Genomic DNA, 9,565 nt, shown 5'->3' on the forward strand with positions numbered 1-9,565 from the left:
CAATATATACTTTTACCATCTCACCAGTGAAGTACATTAAATCCGGGGCCTAAATTCATCTGACTGTATTACTGCTTGCTCTACTAAAATGGGAAAGATGGTTTGAAGGTGGACTGTTATACAATATGAGCATGCCGACCTGATTATTGTAAGATAATCAGGTAACATCCTGTCCAACAGAGGCAACATCCAAGCTAGGAAAGGTCCCACTGTTCTTTTCCACTGGAAAGAGGAGGGAGACAGGGAGGGAGGGAGGGAGGAATGACTATTTTTGCCTTAGCTAAGAGCAGGGGTGTCAAATTCATGGCCTACGGGCCGGATGCATCACGTGCTGGTCCCGCCCCCGTCCAGTTTAGTGAAGTCCCGATATGCCATGTGACACTGCGAGTTTGACACCCCTGGTTAAGAGCATTCTAGAAACTATAGGGTCAAATTCATAGCTATAATTTCCTGCAAAACAGCAAATATAATTGCAATAGCAATTTAGCCACATTAACAAGCATGGTTATCCTATTAAAATTATTGTGTCTGTAACCTTTAACTGAACAAAATGGTGCATCATAAGCCAAAACTTAACAAAGGTACAGTATCTCAAAAGGGCTAACCAAATCAGATCCATGACTCTCTTGGAATTGAAATTTGGAAATTTTATAAAATATTTTATGACATAAAATTATCATGAAGCATGTTGTGACATAATACAAAATGTCATAAAATATTTATTCAATCAGCTCTGATATTTGACTACACTATACAGTTCAACATGGACTACAGATAAATCTCTGAATTATCTCCATGATTTTTTAAGAACTTTAAACTTTTAAGTATATTAGAAGTTCTGCCACTATTGAAAGCATTGAGGAATCTGGTAAGAAAGTATCTCTGAAACGATGACCCAAAAGGTCACAAGTTGTCTCACTTGAACTAAAACTGCACAAAAATAAGACAATAATCATTAGAGAATCACACAATCTTCTTTTCTACTAATCTACCCAGAGTGATCATCATTAAAGTACCATAATAAAAATTTAATCTCTCATAGTTAGACATTTACTAAACACACAGTCTAATTTCGCAACCAGAAAACACTCTTTCAATATAATTAGGAAATCACAGAAAACACCTCATACTTCTGCTGAGACTCTAATAATCTTCGTCGTTCTGTTTTGTAAATAGTTCCTGGCCATCAAAATTAACAATTAACTGAAAGTTCATTGTTTAAAACTAGAATAATGTCTTCACTCTATAGTTTACATTGATTAAACATTGATAGGCAGCACTGCAAACAGAAGTCAGTATCTCTGGAACTATTCAGGGAAATGCGACTGCCAATTCAGACACACTGAATTCAAACAAACTTCCTTGAAATACAAATTGTTTATCACTATAAATCTTGTACAAGAATACTAAATTTTGGGGGAGTATTTGCTATGATCCACTACTTGCTCATTTGAAAAAAAGCGTTACAGGTAGTCCTTGATTTACAACCATTTGTTTAGTGACCATTGAAGTTTCAACAGCACTGAAAAAGTGTGACTTACAAGTGGACTTCACACTTAATGACTGTTGCAGCATCTCCATGGTCATGTGATCAAAATTCAGGCGCTTGGAAACCTGCATGTATTTATGACAATTGCCATGTCCTTAAGTCACACAATCACCATTTGTGACCTTCCCAACCAGCTTCCAAGAAGCAAAGTTAATGGGGGAAACTGGAATTGCTTAATGATTGCATGATTCACTTAACTGCAGTGATTCATTTAACCACTATGACAAAAAGGCTGTAAAATCCATCTTGACTAACGTGACATCCACCTTGTTTAGCAATGGAAATTCTAGTCCCAGTTTTGGTCATAAGTCAAGGACAACTTGTAAAGCGGTCTAGACTCCTGATCAGAGCATGTATATGTGAAGTGAATACCACCGTAAGTATTCCCATGAATGCTGCAAGTGTTTCACTGCAGAAGTGCAAAGTAGAGATACTTTAAGAAATATATTTTATCATTTGATTTTCCTTTGTCATTATTAAAACACTCTGTATTATGTTTCACATACAAATTCTCAATGTTATTATACTTTCCTTATTTTTAATCCTTTGCTCACAAGATCAGAAGGAAAGAGAAAATAACAACACTTTGTTATTACAGAGCTACAATATTAGGCAAAAGCAGAGCCAAACCCTTAAACTCTTAACTGGTTTGCATTTGGTATGCCAAATGTTTTTATCTCACTTCACAACAACTAAACCAAATTATACACATTTCTTCAAACTTAACAGATACAACGCAACAGACACACCGTCTGGTTTAATTCAGACAATGGAAAAAAATCTTTCTGTGTAGAGAAGCAAATATTCCCTCACAGTGCTCCAGTTCCATTCAAACAAATGGTAAAAAAAAAACTAACAAGCACAACTCTGACACAGTACTAATTTTCCACATGCATGGATATGTTTACTTCTCCTCAACTAATGGCAGTCACCTAAATAGGCAAATAGCAGAGCAAATAGATCATGCTCTCTCCTAGGAAGCAATCATACAAATTCATTTACAGAACATATTCTCTGGACAAGATATATGCGCAGTCTGGGGCAGCAGGTGACATGGCAATACTTCCTCAGTTACCCAATTACGATAATTGCCACTTCCTTTCTGCATCATAGGCAACTAGAAGGCATGACTTGGCTAAGGGAGGCTGAGACTGCCTATAACAGGGGTTGGAACTCTGGGAGTTGAAGTCCACAAGTCTTAAAGTTTCCAAGGTTGGACACTCCTGGCCTATAAAAACAGATAGGCTAACTTGTATCATGGTCATTGGCATCCTTAAATGCCTTTCACCTATAGTTCTGACAGGCAGCTAAAGCACATATATACTATACTTATTTTCATTTCATTTTCAGTTATAGGAGTCCATTATTGCTAAGTCTATTCAGACCTTACAAAAACACATATGAATAAGATATTAAATAAATGTTTATTTATTTTATTCTGAATGTATATTTGCAATTAGATGCTATTCATTTTTCCTGATGTATTTCTTTCAGGCTTTTCTTCTTTTTTATTTCTTCTTTTACCGCTTTGGGTGTCGAGGGATTTTTCAGGACCACTATAATTATTTCATAATCCATAAAAAATATAGACCTAATTCCATTTTTTCTAGAAACGTTTTATTTCAAGGAAACCACAGATTACATATTCCAGGGCTGTTGGTAGTAAACAAAAGTTAAATTTCTCATCTGTTTAAGGTATGGTAGTTCTAAATTAATTCAAAATATTTCCTAGAAATATTATCTTAATATTTTCAACAGATGAATAAACAGAAAAAAACAATGGCAGAGAATTTAGCATTTAAGGTAAGAAAGCAGCAGGCAGGAATAGCTTTATTTGGCATTTCACAGATTAGTGTTTCTACTGTATGAAACATCTCCTCCTGAATCAGCCACAGGGACTATAAGATTAACACTTTTACAAGCAAACATGTAGTACCATGTTTGCATTTTGCAAAGAATCCAACTATATAAAGTTCAACATAAATAAGAGAAAACACATGATGCATAAATAAACCCTTTAGCAAACCAGGATTAAAGAATGTGGGTGGCAGTCTTAGAGCTGGAAAAAAGGCTTCTAGGATAAACACAATTAATTTCATCAGGATTTATTTCTATCAGGAAGAGAGACAAGTAACCTGGATTACAATACTTCTGGTTGGGAAAAGATCTGCAATTAAAATGAATATCCTCCTTAGATTGAGATAGCAATTCCAGGAGTCATTTCCATCAAATGACATCCCATGTACAAAACTCATACCACCTCTTGGAAATGATCAAAGATCTACATGTGGAACAAAAAGATCTGCTTGTAAGTTTCGACGTGGTTTCACTATTCACTCAAGTCCCAATAAAAGAAACTCTTGAAATCATCAAAAATAAATACCAACCAGCTAAACACCTCATGGAACTAACAGAACACTGCTTAACCAACAATATTTCATATACAAAGGACAAAGATACAAGCAAATTGAAGGAGCCCTATGGGATCACCACTGTCACTCGCCATTGCAAACCTGTTCATGGAAGAATTTGAATCCAGAGCCCTGGCTAATGCCACCCACAAACCCAAACTATGGTTAAGATACATCGATGACACATTTGTGATTTGGCCCCATGGAAAAGAAAACCTAAACAATTTCCTAACACACCTAAACAGCACACACCCCAAAATCAAGTTCACCATGGAAACGGAAACAAACAAACTATCATTCCTAGATGTACTAATCTACAAAAAAACAGATGGCACACTAGGACACACCATATACCATAAGAAAACACACACCAACCGCTACCTCAACGCCCAATCCCACCACCACCCAGCACAGATAAACTCCGTGGCCAAAACACTAATTGCTAGAACCAAATGCCTGGCAGACAAGACACACATAAAGACTGAACTATGCACCCTGACTAAAGTACTGACAGCCAACGGCTTCCACAAAAGCAAAATCACCGCCTTGATCCACAAAAACACACTGAGACATAATGGAGACCTAGAAGATGAACAGACCTATGGAACAGCTGTCCTGGTCTACATAAGAGGTACTACAGACAAAATCAGTAAGATACTACACAGGCATCACATCAAGACTGCCTTCAAAACAGACAGAAAAATAGCAGCCATCCTTAGAAACCCCAAAGATAAAATTGACCTGGAAAACCAAGGCATATGTGAAGTCCCCTGTGCATCATGCCTGGCCACATACATTGGACAGACCAATAGAAGAATAAGTACCCACCTGGATGAACACAAAAATGCAGTAAAAAAGCTGGAACACACTTCCTCACTAGTCCAACACATGAAAGCCACAGGTCATAGCATCGACTTCAATGGCACCAAAACCCTAGCCACTACAGAAAACCCCAGCCACAGAATTATCAGAGAAGCCATAGAGATTGAAAAAAGACCTGAAAGCATGAATAGAAGAGATGATTCCACCAGACTGTCAATTATTTGGAAGCCTGCACTCACAAACAAAAAAATCTCCACACCACTAGCCAGGCAAACACCTGGGCACAAACAGATCCCCCCTCATACCTCCAGTTCAAACACACCCCAACCAGGCACCCAGATGAAACCTAGCTTCCTAACAAATGATAGCCGTCCATTTACTCGGAGCCAAGCTGCACTAAAAGCCTCCAATACAGGAACACAATGTTGCCAGCCAATCAAGACACAAAAAAAGCCACAAAACAGACAGAAGATATTAGAAACACCAATCAAGCAGAACACAGCAAACTCCAAGACCAATAAACAGACCAAGACTCCCAACAGACCAAGACTCCCAACCAATCAGGATGAAGAAAAAACCATTCTGGCACAGCAGTAGGCTAGCCCCAAATTTAAAACAGAAACAACTGTAAAAGTCTGACTCACAGACGAACACAATACAGAAGCCTGATGATGGCAGATGAGATTCTGCCGAAACATTGCTACAACTTTAAAAGCACAACTATAATGACGTGGGAAAATACCCGAACAAAGCTGAATACCATACATGTAAGTATCCGCGAAAACTTAAGAAAACTTCAGCTTTGTTCAGGTATTTTCCCACATCATTATAGTTGTGCTTTTAATTGACTCTATTATCACCATACAATACTTTGCATATAGAAGATCAAATAAAAAACTATTTGTCTCCTGTCAAGCTAGATTGTAGCTTATTTATGAAGAATGGAGCAGGATATTTAAACAGCCAGAGACTATGAAATATATCCTTAGCTGAAAATGTAATCAAGCAGGAGAGGCTAAGAGAAATATTAATTACAGAAATATTTTTCTTCAATATGCTCTAGGTTTCTAGTACATATTAAGCAAGAAGCTGAAAATATCCAACCCTTAGTTTTTTGGATAATCATGAACAAGTGGCATGTTGTAGCAAAGAATAACTTCTTGTATAGTCAATAGTTGTGTTATTTAACACAATTACTGTTTTTGTGTATATGTGTTTGCATAGCTATGTCTTTAACAAAATAAAATTTAAAAAGATAAAGAAATTGCAAACACCTCAGTAAATCTATTCAAAACTATTGCAGGATGGTTTCATTAAAAGTTTGGCTAACATTGTTTTTAAAGCTCAGTTGTTTCAGTGAGCATCAATAGCATTTGTATTCTATTTTCCAGCAAAAAAATATTTTTAATAATCATGGGTTGAAGCCCAATTAAGGCACACTCAGATCCACCAGATCAACTGAAATTGAGCTGTTTATCCCCCATTGATATCTGCAGATCATCTCCATGTATGACAAAAGTTCAGCTGCCTGTTCTGTTTGCCGTACTCTGAACCTGCCCCCATTACTATAACCTCCATCTTGTGGCCAATCCATTGCTAAGGCAGGATGAAGCTGATTCAAGGTGCTTTTGAAGAATGGAAGCATCTTCCTAGCAACTGCAAAGACTTTTCACATGGACAATCCATGGTACTTGGAGGATGGGCCTCCAGAGGTCAGCGAATGTCTGGGTTCCAGGTGGACCAGCCGATGTTGCAGTGAGCCCATCCTCTCCCATCAAACTAACTGGGCTCTATGCCTGCAGCTCCATTTGTGCTTGGCTGCCAAAGAGACTAGACACTTCCCTTGCACAGCTACTTTCTTTTTCCCCTTTAAGTTCAAACAGCAATATCAATATAATGCAAGACCAAATGCAGATCTACTGAGAGATTGATATTCCCACTGACAAATAGAAATACTGTAATCCTAAAAATCCTACTGTAATCCTAAAAAGCAGAAACCTCTGAAAGTGACAAATGAAATTAACATCAAGCACCGGGCCAAGGCAAGATAGCCTGAGATATTATAAATCAGCTGGAGCTTTGGTGTCATTTAAAAAGGGTCAGATCAAGGTTCAAAACTAAACCAACAATTCAAGAAAGATTTTAGATAACCCCAACCCCCAGTAGACCCCAGTAAAAGAGAAGGGAACTGTTCTGGCAGCAGCACCTTCTCATTTGAGATTGGCCAGAGGTGAGCAAACACTATGGATCTTGTTGCTGAGGCAGGATAAAAAGTAGACTGTGTGGGCAATCCTTTAAAATTAGTAACCCAAGCCTAAAATTATGCTAGTCTTTATATTAGCTCCTGGGTGACTAGCACTCTACCAGAAACGCGTGATCTGTGTGGAATAGTTTTAACAAATCTCTTTTATCATAAGATTTAAGGCTACCTTGGGAAGGTATCAAGCTGATCCCTTTAAAAATCTCATCAATTCACAGATGAATCAGGCACCTATAATGTAATCGTCTACCGTTACATGCCAAGAAACCAGATTAATGAAGAAAAAAGCCTGGCTCCAGGGCAAGAACTCCCGGGAAGCCATTCCGCAAAACATAACCCTGGATGTCCCAGAAAAGAAAAGAAAAAGGCGGGGGGAAACAAAACAAAACAAAATCCTGAAGCTGCCAATATACAACCATCTTCTCTTCCTCCTCTCTTTATTATTTCTGGCCGACGCACGCCCTCCAGTTTGCATCAGACCAATGCAGCGCTCGGATCACACACCCAGCGCCGGAGAAAGACCATCGGCATCCTTTTCCTACTACGGCTGTGAAATATGTCCTCCTCCCCACGACATCGGCGGGCCGGAGGCAAAGCAGAACCCGTCACGCGCCGGTCTCCCCCCAACCACCGTCCCTCCCCCCCCCACACACACACCTCAAGTTGTCCCAACAAAACCGAACAATGGAATTAAAAAAGCAGCCCCTTCTGAGCAGAAACGGGTCAGCGTGGCATCTCCCCACCACCACAACCGCCCTCCTCCGTGTTTATTTGACAGCCCTTTGCAAAAAAAAAAAAAAAGCAGGCGAGGGGAGAGGACGCGGGGCTGAGGCGCCGTCGTTACCCCTCCTTCCCCTCCCTGCCGCCCCCTCCCCACCCTCCTTGGCTGGGACTCTTGCTGCAGAGCTTCCACTTCTCCTTCCCCCCCTTCCCTCCTTCCCCTCAGGGAAGCAGACCTTTGCAACCGTAGAGTGCGGGAGGCAACCAAGCAGCAGAAGGAAGGAGGACCCGTTTTGCAAGAGCGCCGCTCGGATTTAGGGGAGCCGCAGCTTCCTCAGCAAGCCTTGCGCAACATTGCTGGACTGACTCGTGGCCCCCCTTTGAGGTCCGAGGAGCTGCGGCTGCAAAACCTCACCTTCCCGTCGGATGTAGCTCTGCTTCGGCGCACCCTTGACAAGCGGCTTCTTCAGCGACTGCAGCAACCCGGGCTCCCTAACGCGCATACACCCGAGGCAGCTATGACGCCATAATCCACCCAGGCTCCTCCTCCGCCTCCCGTTCTTCAGCGCTTTGCGCCGCCCCCCCGGTTCTCTTGCCCTCGGGAACCGTACTTCGGCCCGCCCCATCGCTCACCCTGCAATTGGTGGGGGGGTCTGGGCTCGCGCGCCTCAGCTGCGGGGATCCGGATGAGCGCGAGGCGGCAGCCGAGAGAGAGGGCGAGATTTCGTAATTCCTGGAGAGCGCTATCTAGTGGTGGCTTGATCTTTTTACAGCGCAGCTGTGGTAACGGTCGCCTAAGCCAGGGGTCTCCAACCTTGGCAACTTTAAGACTTGTGGACTTCAACTCCCAGAATTCCTCAGCCAGCTTTGCTGGCTGAGGAATTCTAGGAGTTGAAGTCCACAAGTCTTAAAGTTGCCATGGTTGGAGACCCCTGGCCTAGGCATCTCTCAGCATGTAATAATATTAAGACCGATTTTTTTCTCCCCTTTGAGGCACATTTTGAATGAATAGTGCGTTAGCACAGGAAATGCCTGCTCCTATGAATCTGAGCACCGTTATCCAGGTCTCATTTTAGCTGTGTATACTGCGCTCTTAAAATCAAACTGCCCTAGTTTGATGATGCCAGCCAGACAAATCTTATTACATTCTTTGACAAAGTGACAAAATGGACCAGAGAAGAGCTGTGGATATAATATTTACTTGGACTTCAGTAAGGCATTTGATAAAGTAGACCACAACCTACTACTTGATAAGATAGAAAAATGTGGGTTAGATGGCATCACCACCAGATTAATGCTCCAACACTGGAAAATTTGAAGAAGAGATTGGATAACCATTGGTCTGAAATGGTATAGGGTTTCCTGCCTGAGTACGGGGGTTAGATTAGGGCGATCAAGGTCCCTTCCAACTCTGTCATTTGATTCAATTTGATTCTATTCTATTCAGAATAGGCTAAAGCAGTATTTCCTAAAAATTAAGACATGTGGTGTTCAATTCAGAATTCCCAAACAAAGTCGCAGAATTCCTCAGTTAGTAGACACAGTGACCCAATAGAATATTTTGATTTTGCAATTCATTATTTTGGTTACTAATCTCCATGGTTCTCTTCCTCCTCCTTCTTTGAACTAATCAATTTTCAAAAAAATAAATAAATAAACAACTCATCATACATAAAACAAAGGGAAAAAGCACTGTAAAACTTTCTCTCTTAACATACCTAAGAATAACCAATAATTATAGTTCTGCTGTGATCAGTTTAGGCTTCTTTCACTGAAAAAGCTTCAAAATGGTTTTACAAATAA

At 40.4% G+C, this 9,565-nt stretch overlaps 1 protein-coding gene across 1 annotated transcript in view; it reads right to left on the minus strand.

The window, feature by feature from the left end:
• Window positions 1-8,312, minus strand: part of INPP4A (inositol polyphosphate-4-phosphatase type I A) — a 105,387-nt gene extending 97,075 nt beyond the window's left edge. Inside the window, exon 1 of the mRNA XM_087967691.1 lies at window positions 8,178-8,312. The gene's annotated coding sequence lies outside the window, so the exon portion shown is untranslated. The remainder of the gene's footprint in view (window positions 1-8,177) is intronic.
• Window positions 8,313-9,565: the final 1,253 nt, after the last annotated feature.

The sequence above is a fragment of the Notechis scutatus genome, chromosome 5 (genome assembly GCF_049901735.1).
Source record: "Notechis scutatus isolate UNSWTSFEM ecotype Mainland chromosome 5, rNotScu1.2, whole genome shotgun sequence".
Lineage (NCBI taxonomy): Eukaryota > Metazoa > Chordata > Lepidosauria > Squamata > Elapidae > Notechis > Notechis scutatus.